Source organism: Heterodontus francisci, chromosome 2, assembly GCF_036365525.1.
Source record: "Heterodontus francisci isolate sHetFra1 chromosome 2, sHetFra1.hap1, whole genome shotgun sequence".
Lineage (NCBI taxonomy): Eukaryota > Metazoa > Chordata > Chondrichthyes > Heterodontiformes > Heterodontidae > Heterodontus > Heterodontus francisci.
In genome coordinates, this window is record NC_090372.1 from 70988900 (window position 1) to 71004472 (window position 15573).

The 15573-nt window shown below is 43.2% G+C and overlaps 1 protein-coding gene across 2 annotated transcripts in view; it reads right to left on the minus strand.

Moving 5' to 3' along the window:
* The window catches only part of osbpl3b (oxysterol binding protein-like 3b), a 215970-nt gene that overhangs the window by 86333 nt on the left and 114064 nt on the right, over window positions 1–15573 (minus strand). The window lies entirely within an intron of this gene.

The window sequence follows — 15573 nt, forward strand, 5'->3', positions numbered from 1 at the left end:
TGAAATGACCTGAAATGTTAACTCTGTTTCTCTCTCCAAAGATGCTGTCTGACCTGATGCATTCCAGCATTTTCTGCTTTTATTTCAGATTCCCAGCATCACACTTTTTTGTTTTTGTCTCAATTTATGCTAATTTATTACTCCCAATCCCATGTACCCTTATCTTGTACAAAAATCTCATGTGTGGCACCTTAATACCTGCTGAAATTCCAAATATACAACATGCAAAAGGTTCCCCTTTATCTACCCTGTTAGTTACAACCTCAAAAAACTCAAATAGATTTGTTAAACATGATTTTCCTTTCCTAAAATAGTTGACTCAGCCTAAATTGTAATTTTCCAAATGTCCTGTCCCACACACCTAATAGATTCTGGAATTTCCCCTACTACTGATGCCAGGCTCCCTATGTCAGGCTTTTAGTTTCCTGCTTTCTCTCTCCCTTTCTAGAACAGTGGGATTACATTTGCTACCTTCCAATTGATAAGAGTCTGTTCTAGAATCTAGGGAATTAAGGAAGCTCAAAACCAACAGAGCCACTGTCTTTTAACACACCTCTCAACACCCTAGGATGTAGGCCATCAGGGCTTTGTCACATTTTAGTCCCATTAATTAGTCCATTACTTTTCTAATATTTTGCTCGGCCTCTTGAGTTTCCCAAATTTTAACTGGTCCATTATTAGCAGACATTCCTTCAGCTGCCAAGGCTCTAAGCTTTGGAATTCCCTCCCCAAAACTCTGCACCTCACTACCGCTTTTTCCTCCTTTAAAATGATTCTTAAAACTTTCTTGCTCGACCAAGCTTTTGGCCATCTGCCCTAATATCGGCTTATGTAACTCAGTGTCAAATATAGTTTGATAGCTCTCCTGGAAAGCACCTTGGGATGTTTTACTATATTAAAGGAACTATATTTATACAAGCTGTTGTTGGCATGACTGAGGTACTACAAAATGAGCACTTCACAAGAGTATGCTGCCAATTCTAAGAATGCTGGGAACTCCCTATATCAGGTTTACTTGTTAATTAACGAGAGCTAACTTAAATACTATGACTGACCTGTACACTTCTTGAATTTCATTGTTACACTAAATCTTACACCGAATTGTATTTTTAATCCTACCTGTAAAAGGTAAAAAATAGTTGAAAGGTGACATGATGGGGGATTGTGGTTTGGGTCTTCATTGACCAAATGGTAAAAAGGTAAAGTATAACAGAAATCTAGCAGAGCATGAAAACAACTTATTTATATAGTGCCTTTAACGTAACAAAATGTCCCACGGTTCTATACAGGAACATTATAAAACAAAGTATGACACTGAGCCACAAAAGGAGATATTAGGTCAGATGACCAAAAGCTTGGTCAAAGAGCTAGGTTTTAAAGAGTGTCTTAAAGCAGGAAAGTGAGCTGCAGAGATGTGGGGAGGATATTCCAAAACTTGGGGCCTAGGCAATTGAAGGCACAACAATCAATGGTTGCATAATTAAAATCAGGCATTCACACGAGGTCAGAATTAGAAGAGCACAGATATCTTGGAGGGTTGTGGGGATGGAGGAGATTATAGAAAATCGGGAAGGGAGAAGACATGGAGGGATCTGAAAACAAGGATGAGAATTCTAAAATCAAGACATTGCTTGACCAGGAGCCAGTGTAGGTCAGCGAGCACAGGGGGGACAGGGGAATGGGACTTGTAGAACCATAGAATGGTTAGAGCACAGAAGGCCCATCGAGTCTGCTCTGGCTCTCCAAAGGAGTAACTTACCTAGTGCCACAGCCCCATGTTCTCCACATTGTCCTGCACATTCTTCCTTTTCAGATAATAATCCAATTCCCTGATGAATGCCTCCATTGAACCTGCCTCCATCACACTCTCAAGCAGTGCATTCCAGATCCTAACCACTCGCTGTGTGAAAAAGTTTTGCCTCATGTCACCATTGCTTCTTTTGCCAATTACTTTAAATCTGTGCCCTCTGGTTCTCGATCCTTCCACCAACGGGAACAGTTTCTCCCTATCTACTCTGTCCAGACCCCTCATGATTTTGAATACCTCTATCAAATCTCCTCTCAACCTTCTCTTCCCCAAGGAAAACAGTCCCAACTTCTCCAATCTATGTAACTGAAATCCCTCATCCCACAAACCATTCTCATGAATCTTTTCTGCACCCTCTCTAACACCATTGCATCCTTCCTAAAGTGTGGTGCCCAGAACTGGAAACAATTCTCCAGCTGAGGGCAAACCAGTGTTTATTATATAAGTTTAACATAACATCCTTGCTTCTGTATTCTATACCCCTATTGATAAAGCCTAGCATGCGGTTTCCTTCATTAACCGCTCTCTCAACTTGTCCTGCCACCTTCAATGATTTATGCACATATACACCCAGGACCCTCTGCTCCTGGACCCCCTTTAGAATTGTTCCCTTCATCTTATATCATGTCTCCACGTTCTTTCTACCAAAGTGAACCCCTTCTCTGCTTTAAATTTCATCTGCCACTTGTCCCTCATTCCACCAGCCAATGTCCTTTTGAGGTTCTACACTACCCACCTCACAGTTCACAATACTTCCAAGTTTTGTATCTTTCACAAATTTTGCAATTGTGCCCTGCACACCAAGGCCTTGGTCATTAATATACATCAGGAAGAGCAGGTATCCCAACACCGACTCCTGAGGAACTCCACTATAAACCTTCCTCCCAGTCCGAAAAACAATCACTATTCTCCGTTTTCTGTCACTCAGCCAATTTTGTATCCATATTGCCACTGTCCCTTTTATTCCAGGGGCTCTGACTTTGCTGACAAGCCTGTTGTTATGTGGCACTTTATCAAATGCCTTTTGGAAGTCCGTGTACACCACGTCAACAGCATAACTCCCATCAACCCTCTCTGATACTTCATCAAAAAACTCAAGCAAGTTCGTTAAACACCATTTGCCTTAACAAATCAGTGTTGGATTTCCTTAAATTAACCTTCATTTGACCAAGTGACTAATAACTTTGTACTGAATTATCATTTCTAGAAGCTTCCCCACCACCTAGGTTAAACTGACTGGTCTGTAGTTGCTGGACCTATCTTCACACCCTTTTTTGAACAAGAGTGTAACATTTGCAATTCTCCAGTCCTCTGGCATCATCCCTGAGTCCAAAAAAGATTGGAACATTATGGCCAGTGCCTCTGCAATTTCCACCCTTTCTTCTCCAAGTATTCTTGGATGCATCTGATCTGGTCCTGGTGCCTTATCAACTTTAAATACAGACTGCCAATCCAATAGCTCCCCCTCATCAATTTTAAACTGAGTATCTGAATTACCTTCTCTAACACCATGACCTGCACAGCATCACCTTCCTTGGTAAAGACAGATGCAAAGTATTCATTTAATACCTCAGCCATGCTCCCTACCTCCATGCGTAAATCCCCTTTTTGATCCCTAATCGGCCCCACTCCTTTTACCACCCTTTTACTATTTAAATGCCTATAGAAGACTTACGGATTCCCTTTTACGTTGGCTGCCAGTCTCTTCTCATACTTTCTCTTTGCTTCTCATATTTGCTTTTTCCCCTCTGAACCTTCTGTATTCAGCCTCGTCCTCAGTTGCATTATCCACCTGACATCTGCCGTAAGCACACTTTTTCTTATTCATCTTAATCTCTATCTCCATCACCAAGGAAGCTCTGGATTTGTTTGCCTTACCTTTCCCCTTTGTGGGAATATACCTTGCCTGTGCCCAAACTATTTGTTCTTTAAAGACAGCCCATTGTTCAGTTAGTTTTGCCTGCTAACCTTTGATTCCAAATTATCTGGGTCAGATTCATTCTCACTCCATTGAAGTTGGCCCTCCCCAGTTAATTATTCTTACTCTGAAGTGTTATTTGTCCTTTTCCAATGCCAACCTAAACCTTATGACACAATGATTACTGTCCCCTACTGACACTTGATCCACTTGACCCAATTCATTCTTAAGAATGAAGTCTAGCAATGCTTCCTTTCTCGTCAGGCTGGAAACACACTGCTGTAGAAAATTCTTCTAAACACACTCTAGGAACTTTTGCCCCTCACTGCCCTTGACACTACTACTATCCCATTCTATATTCTGATTAAAGTCCCCCATTATAACTATTCTATAATTCTTATACACCTCCAATTTCCTTGCAAATTTGTTCTTCTGCATGTTTCACACTAGTTGGTGGCCTATAAACTACACCAAGCAATGTAACTGTACCTTTTTTGTTCCTTAGCTCTAGCCAAATAGATTCTTTGCTTGACCCCTCTGGGACATCCTCTTTCTCCAGCACTATAATGTTCTCCTTAACCAATACTGCCACCCCTCCCCCCTTTCCTATCTTTCCTGAACACCTTATATCCAGGAATATTTAATACCTTCTTTGAGCCAGGTCTCTGTTATAGCTACAACATCATATTTCCATGTGAATATCTGCGCCTGCAACTCACCAATCTTATTTACCACAAATCTTTGAAGGCGGTAGGAGAAGTTGAGAAGGCTTTTTTTTCCCCCCAAAAAATAGCATACACAATCCTTGGCTTTATTAATAAAAGAATAGAGTACAAAAGCAAGGAATGTATGCTAAACCTTTATAGAACACCAGTTAGGTCCCAGCTGGAATACTGTGTTCAATTCTGGACATGACACTTTATGAACAATGTTAATACCTTGAAAAGTGTGCAGAAAAGTTTTGCTGGAATGGTACCAGTGATGAATGACTTCAGTTATGTGGAGAGACGAGAGAAGCTGGGGGGTTTTCTTCATAGAGCAGAGAAAGTTAAGAGATTTAATAGAGGTGTTCAAAAATCATGAAGCTTTTGATGGAGTAAACAAGAAACTTTCCAGTAACAGACGGATCAGTAACCAGCGGACCCAGATTTAAGGTGAATGATTTGGCAACATGAATTTTTTTTTTTAATGTAGCAAAAACAACCCCACCAACTAGTTGGTGGCCTATAGACTACACCAAGCAATGTAACTGTAACTTTTTTGTTCTTTAGCTCCAGCCAAATAGATTCTTTGCTTGACCCCTCTGGGACATCCTCTCTCTCCAGCACTACAATGTTCTCCTTAACCAATACTGCCACCCCTCCTTCTCCACATTTAAAGATGTGCCATTTAATTAATTCTGCTTCTCTTCGTTCCTCCCATCAAACTGCATCACTTCATATTTCTCTACATTGAATTTCATCTGCCATGTGTCTGCCCATTTCACCAGTCTGCCTATGTCCTCCTGAATTCTATTACTATCCTCCTCATTGTATACTACATTTCCAAGTTTCATGTCATCTGGAAACTTTGGAATTATGCCTCTAAAAGTTTCCCACCACTGACATGAGGCTGGCTGGCCTGTAGTTTTTATTTATTCATTCATGGGATGTGGGCATCGCTGGCTAGGACAGCATTTATTGCCCATCCTTAATTGCCCTTAAGAGGGTGATGTTGAGCGGCCTTCATGAACCGCTGCAGTCCATGTGGGGTAGGTACACCTACAGTGCTGTTAGAAAGGGAGTTCCAGGATTTTGACCCAGCGACAGTGACGGAACGGCGATATAGTTCCAAGTCAGGATGGTGAGTGGCTTGGAGGGGAACTTGCAGGTGATGGTGTTTCCATGGATCTGCTGCCCTCGTCCTTCTAGTTGGTAGAGGTCGAGGGTTTGGATGGTACTGTCTAAGGAGCCTCAGTGCGTTGCTGCAGTGCATCTTGTAGATGGTGCACCCTGCTGCCACTGTGCGTCAGTGGTGGAGAGAGTGAAAGTTTGAGGATGGGGCACCAATCAAGCAGGTTGCTTTGTCCTGGATGGTTTAGTTTAGTTTAGAGATACAGCACTGAAACAGGCCCCTCGGCCCACCGAGTCTGTGCCGACCATCAACGACCCATTATACTAATTCTACACTAATTCCATATTCCTACCACATCCCCACCTGTCCCTATATTTTCCCTACCACCTACCTATACTAGGGGCAATTTATAATGGTCAATTAACCTGTCAACCTGCAAGTCTTTGGCATGTGGGAGGAAACCAGAGCACCCAGAGGAAACCCACGCAGACACGGAGAACTTGCAAACTCCACACAGGCAGTACCCAGAATTGAACCCGGGTCGCTGGAGCTGTGAGGCTGCGGTGCTAACCACTGCGCCACTGTACCGCCCACTGAGCTTCTCGAATGTTGTTGGATTTGCACCCATCCAGGCAAGTGGACAGTATTCCATCACACTCCTGACATGTGCCTTGTAGACGGTGGACAGGTTTTGGGGAGTCAGGAGGTGAGTTACTCGCCATAGGATTCCTAGCCTCTGACCTGCTCTTGTAGCCACTGTACTTAAATGGCAACTCCAGTTCAGTTTCTGGTAAATGGTAACCCCCAGGATGTTGATAGTGGGGGATTCAGCGATGGTGATGACATTGAATGTCAAGGGGAGATGGTCAGATTCTCTCTTGTTTGAGATAGTCATTGCCTGGCACTTGTGTGGCGCGAAAATTACTTGCCACTTATCAGCCCAAGTCTGGATATTGTCCATGTCTTGCTGCATTTGGGCATGGACGGTTTCAGTATCTGAGGAGTCACAAATGGTGCTGAACATTGTGCAATCATCAGCAAACATCCCCACTTCTGACCTTATGATTGAAGGAAGGTCATTGATGAAGCAGCTGAAGATGGTTAGACTTAGGACACTACCCTGAGGAACTCCTGCAGTGATGTCCTGGAGCGGAGATGATTGAACTATGACAACCACAACCATCTTCCTTTGCGCGAGGTATGACTCCAACCAGCAGACAACTGCTTCAATTTCTCATTCTTGAGACTCTTTGTTCTCCACTATTTCTGGTATGCTCTTTGTGTCTAATGTGAAAACATACAAAATATTTGTCTAACATCTCTGCCATCCTTATTCCCCATTATACCTTCTCCTGTCTCTAAGGGACCCACTATTCCTTTTGGAATCTTTTCCTTTTTACATATTTGATCAAGCTCTTACAATCTGTTCTTATATTTCTTGCTAGCCGCCTCTCGTATTCTATTTCCTCCACCAATGTTTTGGTCATCCTTTGCTGATTTTTAAACCCTTCCAATCCTCAGACTTAGCACTACTTTTGTCAACAGTGCAAGCTTCTTCTCAATTGAATATTGTCCTTAGCTCTCTAAGTTAGCCATGGTGGTACCACCATGGCTGAGTTTTTATTCCTCAAAGGAATAGTCAGGTCTACAAGGTGAGGGTTTCAGCAGCACATAAACTGAGGCAGACAATGTTAAGGAGGTAATGGAGAAGATATTGGATCAGAAGCTCAGCTCAGGGTGAAACAGTATGGCAAGGTTGCAAACTTTCTAGTTCAGCCCAGACAGTTGCCAGGGAGAGGAATAGAGTCAGCGACTAGGGAATGGAATTTGCGCAAGAGACAGATGACAACGGCTTTGGTAGTGCTGGGTATTGTAAGCGTACATGTGGATCCCATGTGTCTTAAGATGATGTTGCTGAGAGGCAGCATGTTGACAGGAAATAGGAGGGGGACAAAAACAGATCTTCAGCCAGCCTTATCTCTTACTGAGACTCCTGTCTAATAGGAGGTCCATTCTGGGGCCACAGCATCACTGAATTTGTCGTACAGTCTTACTGTTTAATAGGAAAATGTCAATCTTATAGGCGATATCTGACTTCATATGTACACAGTTATGTATAAGTTTAGCAAAGACGTTGATGACTATTTTTAAAAAGTGGAAAGGATTATACAAAGGAAGGTAAACAAAAAAGGATGATGAGCTACTCACATACTCCTGAATGGTACTGAAATAACTAAAGATGCAATTGAATGGGACTTGGGGGTCTTGATAAATTCAATGCTCAATACAAGCAACTAATTTTGAGTAGCAATCGAAGAATTTTGAATTATATAGCCAAAGCAGTGCAATGTAATGCAGAGGAAGTCATGATCAAACTGCATAGTGCTCTGGTGAGACCACAGCTCACATCTTTCAGTTCTGATCGCCAAGATACACGGATATTCAAATGCTGGAGAGCCATGAGGCCCCTCCCTTTTGTCAAAGGTCTGCGTATGATGGAAGACTGAGAAAAATGGACTTTTCAGTCCAGAAACAGGTATCTGAGAGTTCTTAAAAATGAAATATTTAATGGTATGAAAATATACAAACCTATGAAACACTGAGGGCTGAATTTTATGAGCCCTCTGGCGTCAGGGGGCCTGGAAAATTCCTCGGTGCAGCCCCCTGCCACTCAACAGTGGGGCCTTCATTTAGATATTAAAATAAATGCAAAATAACTCACCTTGACCCATCAGCAGTACCACATCTGTCGGCCAGAACTCCCATGCCTTTGGAATTCCATTCAGAGTTCCGAGGCATGACACTGGTGTATGGGGGGGGGGGGAGGGGGGGGGGGGAAAAAGAGGTGGGGAGGGGGAGGTGAAAATTTCAGGGTGGTTGTGGGGGTTGGGGGGGGGGTGGTGGAGAGCGGGGAAAAACTGCTCCAGTAGGTGTGAGGATGCTGGGAAGGGGTTAAGGGTCAAAAGGTGCTGAAGTGGGTGGGGGGGGGGGGGGGTGGTGAAAGTTCATTATTTTACAAATTGGTTTTCTGGGGGTGGGGGGGAAAGTAGGTTATTTTATTAATTGATAACACTGTGGGGGTTGGAAAGGGGATTGAAAGTATCTCTGAAATCTTGTGTGTTATTTCCGGGTGCCAGCAGCGTTAAAAATTTGATTGTACCTGAAACGCTTGAAGCCCTTTAAAAATGGCACCGGAGCCTGCGCAGTGGCGCCAGACACCATTGCCAAGGACAGAGCGACCGCCCCCTCTACGTCATCGAAATATCACGGGGGCTCAGCGACGGTGCATCTGTGCCTGAAGACCACAAAGATGAGAGTGCGCCGTACTCCAATTTCAGCCCTAAAAGTCTGATTCATACAATTTATTGTAAAACTTTACAGAATCCGAAATCAATTATACACAGACAGCGTACCTGGTTTGCTTTCCCTCAGTACTCAAAGATAAATAATTGTTGCTCTCTCTATGTGCTTGCATGTCTAGATACACAGGGAACTGGGCGGCACAGTGGTTAGCACCGCAGCCTCACAGCTCCAGCGACCCGGGTTCGATTCCGGGTACTGCCTGTGTGGAGTTTGCAAGTTCTCCCTGTGTCTGCGTGGGTTTTCTCCGGGTGCTCCGGTTTCCTCCCACAAGCCAAAAGACTTGCAGGTTGATAGGTAAATTGGCCATTATAAATTGTCACTAGTATAGGTAGGTGGTAGGGAATGTAAGGACAGGTGGGGATGTTTGGTAGGAATATGGGATTAGTGTAGGATTAGTATAAATGGGTGGTTGATGTTCGGCACAGACTCGGTGGGCCGAAGGGCCTGTTTCAGTGCTGTATCTCTAATCTAATCTAATCTAAATTATGTGCAATTGTCCAGCTTATATATTTGCTCTGGGATGGAGATAATGGACCAAATGACAAGAGGTGGAACATGAGCAAGGATGTGGGGGAAAGGGGGCACAACATTGTGGAAATGTGCTATTTCAACAGGGATGCTTCGATCAGTTTATTTCTGGGTTTCGCATTTACATTACGTGAGCGGGCATGACGTGTACCCGCATAACATGATTCCACCTTGACTATTTAAAGGGTTAAAGGGTCACTTTTCAAATGCAATGGTGAAGGGGGTTTGGATTTCTGTGCATTATATTCTGTGAAGTACAAGTTGAGAGACAGAGTCACAGAGGGAAAAGGCTGTGTCCAGCTTCCCCGTACATCTGCTGATTATAACAAAGCCACGGGGAAAAGAAAACTTGTTGCCAGACCAAAGGCGGCATGACTGGAGGTGGTTCAAGAAGTGAGTGGCAGTGTGATCATGAAGACCTGGATGCAGTGCAGAAAGTGTTTCAATGACCTAACCAGTTCAGGAAAGGTGAGAAAAGTTGCAGAATCATCTACACATTGACATGCATACCCCCAAACTATGTACATCCTCACCTTCCCCTTCCTCCATCCACCACAGCAATCCTTATGTAATGTGATACTACCTCAGTCAGCACCCTTGATTCTCAGCACTTCCTCAAATGCACATTAGTGCCACTTGTGATCGTAATCCTCACTGAAGGCACTGTATCAATGGATGCTCACATGCCTTACAGTCATAGGTCTTCATATCCCCTTGCAGGAGGACAGTGCAAAATACAGAAGGAGGGGGAATAGGATCAAAAACAGACCCCCGACAGATTGTGGAGCTCACAAATGCCAAACAGGAGGCTTTAGACATGTGACATATCAGCATCTCTGACCCCTGGAGATGCTGAGACTGGGACATTATTGCTGCATGATGATAGAGTTAATCTCTCTGACCCACATCTCCTATAAGTCTAAGTCTTGACCTGAATTCAGCACCTCCTGAAATATGATCACCTTAATCATGTAGAGTTGCAACATTTTTACACTCCCATAGATAATTCTTTAGAGCATCTTATTCTTTCCAAGGGTGGACTATCACAGGACACATACCAACCCGGTAAAGTGCAGATAGAGCACTTCAGTGGGCCCTGTTGAACAATGAAATAGTTTCTCACTTGAAGAATCACAGTTCACAAATGAATACGAACACAGATGCACGGTGATGAATATTAAGACATGAATTGACAGAGACTAATTGGTGTTCTTGCAATTGGTGACGTTTGCTCACAGGACTGCTTTGTGTCAGTGCGGGTGGCGAGGACGTAACAGTTACTTTGGTCCAACATGAGTGACTAACTGAACCTGTAAGCTAGTAAGACATCCCTAGCAGCAATGTGATCAGCTGGTCTGGCATTGGGGGTCTATCTTCTTCTTCCTTAATTATCCTAGTGACCTTCGCTAACAAGTGAAAAGCACCTCCAGATCTGTCCAGAAAACTGAAGTGCATCTTGAGCATGCAGACAACTTGCTTGATGACACATCTGGTTTTCAGATGGCTGGCATTGTAGCATGCTTGGAGTTCATTAGTGGGGTTCCTCAGTGTTGTCATCAGTCAGATTCGAAGGGGCATCCTTTGTTGTTCAGCATCCAGCCCTTAAGGCTGGTTCCAGGCATGAACAGGTCAGAGACAGAGACATCGGATTAACACAGTACGAAAGAAAGCATCAAGGCATCGCACAGGGAATCTGGCGCAGACCTGCAGGAACCTTTTCTTGTGGTTGCTCATCAGCTGAACATTGATGGAATGAAATCCCTTGTGGTTGATGAATGCTCCTGGTTGACCTGGTGGTGCTCAGATTGCCACACATGTATAATCGATGGTATCCTGTACCTATTGGAAGCCAGCTACAGATGTGAATCAGAGTGCCCGCTCATTCTGGCTATTGTCATCAGAGCAGAAGTTAACATACCTCCCAGCCCTGGCAAACAATCCATTCATCACCTGCAATATGCATTTTTGGGCAGTGAACTGAGAGACCCTCGATATGCCCCCAGTAGTCCCCTGGAAGGAAACCGATGCAAAAAAATTGACAGCAGTGGCAAGGCCACCAGGTCCAAATGATACACGTCTTTTTCTAGAAGGTTGCTGATATCTGTGGCCACCTGGTGTGACAATCTCAGCCTCTGGAAGCACTGCTCTTCCGCGAGGTCAACGATACCAAGTCTCTGTACACTGTTAGGTGGGTAGTGCATCCAGTGAACCTGACCCCTCTGTTGCCCACCTGCAGCTCCCTCCACAGCACACACCTGTTGCTGATTAGCTTTCCTCACCCTAAGTCCAGTCATGACATGTCCCAGCGTGACATTCTCCGTGAAGACATCCAAACTGTACAAATAAGTCTCTCACGATAAGTATTCTCACGAAACCATTTTCCAAAGGGAAATGAGAAAGCATCTGTGAGCACTAAGCCCTTATTCATATTGGGACACCTGACCTTTTAACCAGCACCTTGAAGTGCCACTCAATCTCGCATGCATGTTAATGTTGAGTTTCCCAAACTCTGGGAAACCAGTGCAGGAGGCATTCATTTCAAATCAATGCCAAAACCTTATTAAAACACCCTCATTTAACTTATAATCATGAACTCACCTCTTCAGAACGCATTACTCGCATGCACTCAAACCCTCCACAGTTAAATGGGAAATCGTTACGTTCGTATGGGTAGAGGTCAAGTTTCAAATTTTTGTCAAATTAACTCCCAACCATTGTGAGGAGGGCTTCAAATTTCCCCTAATGTATTTTGTACAATATGAATTATTACTATATTCTTATTTTATGTATATGTTTATGTCTGGATATCAGTTGGAATTAAAGGATTTGGGAAAAATGAAACTTGTTCCAAAACAGAAGGTAGTGGTGAGTCACCATGACACAATCCACAGGTAGTGTTTTCTTGCAGTCCCTCTCCAACTCACCTGCTAATTCTAAACACCAAGACAAAATTGCCAAACAACACAGATTAGTAGTATGGCAGGACATTGTTTACATATTCAGAAAAAAAAATATTTTCTCCGCTGCATATTCCGTTAAAAAGGTCAGATGCCAAATTGGTTCAAAATGAACAAGGTCCAATCAAATTTGACTCAACTCAGGACTTTCTGCTTCTCATTTAAGTTCAGTGCTCATTATTATATTGCAGCTTTTCACATTTTTATGATTCTAATAATGCATAGTTCCTTTGGTACAAATAGACTTGTAGAAAATAACAAAGTAGGGAGGGCTTGGTTGAAGAGAACTGAGAGTGTCTTCAAGAGCCTACGTATAGGTTAGAAGATTAGGCCGTTGGATGATAGATGAAAGATTGGGAAGATAGATGATAGAAAATGTTTAATGTGGAGAATGCAAAACAATATATTTTAACAAAAAGGATAGGAAACAGCTGCAAAATGGTAAAGGTTGAAGAACAGTAGAGACACTTAGGGACTCAGACACACACATCTTTAAATCTGGGTGGACACGCTGATAATGATACATAAAACAAAAGCATATTTAGCACATGTACATCACCTTTTCAGGCATCACACTTCATTGCACGTGCAGAACAAAATCTTTTTTTTTTTTTAAAAAGAGCTGGTCATTGATCTGGAGCTTGTAAGTTACAAGCATTACCTCATTGACCTCAGCAGTCTTATAGCTAACTAAGCAGCTACAATTGCCCAGCAGCCATGGCATTAAAAAGAGACAGACCAAATTAGCAGGTAGGTGTCACAATACTGCTTCAGTCTACTTGTGAGCAACACCAGAGATAATCCATTATATTCGATGACATCTGAAACGCCAAATAAATTTAATATACACTCAACACAAAAATGATTTTTCTAAAAATTTTTAAAAGTCAACAGAAAGTAAGTAAAGGCAGGTTAGTCAAAGAAAAAAACTTTCATTTATGAAACACCTTTTCATATCTGAGAAACATTTCACATAGCCTACTTTTTGAACTGCAAGCAATGAAATGAACTTAAAATGAAATGAAAATGAAGGACGGACACTGGCCAGGGTGCCAGCTCTTATTCCAAAAAAAAAGTAATGGGATCAAATGGTAGATCCTCAGTTCAACATCTCATCCAAAATGAACACATCCCCAGTACTGCAACCGAGTGTCAGACAGATTACGAGACAAAATTTCTTCCAATTGTTACAATCATTTAGTTTCATGGTTTATATTGTTATTTTTAGAGATCACTTTTAGCTTTGGGGAAATTAAATTTGTAAATGTAAGATAATTGAAACTCTGGAATTTATAGATTGCCAGACACCCAAGATATTTACACTTCATAGATCTTTCCATGTGTACTTACAGGTCAGAGTTAGAGGGATGAGAGCCATAAAACAAGTGAACCTGTTTAGTTGGGGAACTGAGGACAGTAAGTCTGAACAGAATTTCCCTGTCATTGTTATCAATACAAGTTATTCATGTGGGTACCCAGAATCAAAGGAGTTTTGGAGTTGGAGTTAATTAGCTTAAGTTTCTATCTGGGACATCCCAGATGCACCACATTACAATGGAGATCGATTATGCCGGGCAATGCCTTTTGGTCTTGGGTTTTATCTCGTTGATAGCTCACAGAAAGGTCTGTTGGTATTTGGAAGTAGCTGGAATCAGGTGGAGAGAGAATGTCAGAATTGTGACCAGGAGCAGAAAGGCCATCAGGAACCCAAGGTGTTTCTGATTTGGATCCACTATGCAAGTGAGGTTCATGCTCAGGCTGGGGAAATCCAAATTTGAGAACTCTAGAAGTATGGCTGGAGGGTTCACCTAGCTGGATGCTAGAGGCGGAATCCCCAAGAAACAGCTCACCGCGGAAGACAATTGGAAAACTAAGAGAATCGAAGTGAATTCCTGAGAGCTGTGGTATGCCTTGGATTCATCCCAGGAGAAGTGAATGAACCCTCAAGATCCTGTAAGGTATAGGGGAACTCTTGCGTTGAAGTAAAAGTCAAATGGGGAGGGCTCTGTTGAGATTTTGAGTTTAAAGTATAAGTGATTACAAAATATAATGTTAAGTTAATAGTGCTTGCTTTGTTTAACTCTTGTACAGTAAAGGTTTTTGTTTAAAACATGAAATCTTGTGGCGTAATTCTTCCAATTAATAACTGGGAGTTCGAATTTCTTTTTTTAAAAAGTTACTGGTCCCTAAAGGTATTGTAACACAATTCAGAAGCTAACTAAGGCAAACATTTATCTCACTGAGAAACTGTCCCTTTCCCCAAAGTTACTTAGAAATCAATCACTAATGGCTAAGGCTGCATTTGCTGACAACGCTACCGCTAGGTGGTGCTGCTGTGGCACATGCGCAAATGCAGCACACAATGGCTGGAGTGTGAGAGCAAGCGAGTGGACGGGGGGGTGGGGGGGGGGGGGGGGGGAGTGGAGCGGAGCGGGCCTGGAGGGAGCAGAGTGGCCAGGGAGCGGGCGAGCGAACGGGCCGGGGGGAGCAGAGCGGCCGGAGAGAGCAGCAGGGCAGCAAAGCAGCTGGAGAGCGCGGCTGGTCCCCGCACCCGGTGACACCAAGGTCTTCGCCCGCATGCTCCCCATGGCTCTCTACGGCCTCTCGCTTCCAGCCCCCTCCATCCAGCTGTTCCCTCCAGCTGCAGATCCCCCATCCAGCCGCTTTCTCCCCTACTTCTCAACTGTCCCGAAGATGCACACGTGACGCGATGATGTCATTGGCGCATGCGCTAACCAGTCCTGGCAAGCTGGAACGCAGTGCATGCGCAGAAAGCAGGAGCCCGTCTGCGCATGTGCGCACCGCGGCGCAGCCTGATGACGTCAGTGGCGGCCAGCGTCGTCACGAATCACTTTGAATGGCTAATGTATGGATAACAAGTTTGCAAATGGGTACGGGCGAAACCACATCACTCAAAATTTTCCAGACAAAAAGTCTTTTGAAACATTAAACTCATTAACAAAGAGTAAATTTAATGCAGAGTTTTTTCAAAATTGTAACATGATGAAAACTTGTTCAGTTAAAAAATTACAAGCTTGTCATCTGACAAAATAAATTCCAACCTCAAGCAAGCAGTAATTTGTTGCAACAGAAATTACAAAACAGCTTCATACTTTTATTATTTTGGCAATTAACAATATTTCCTATTGTTGCATTGTCTCTAAACT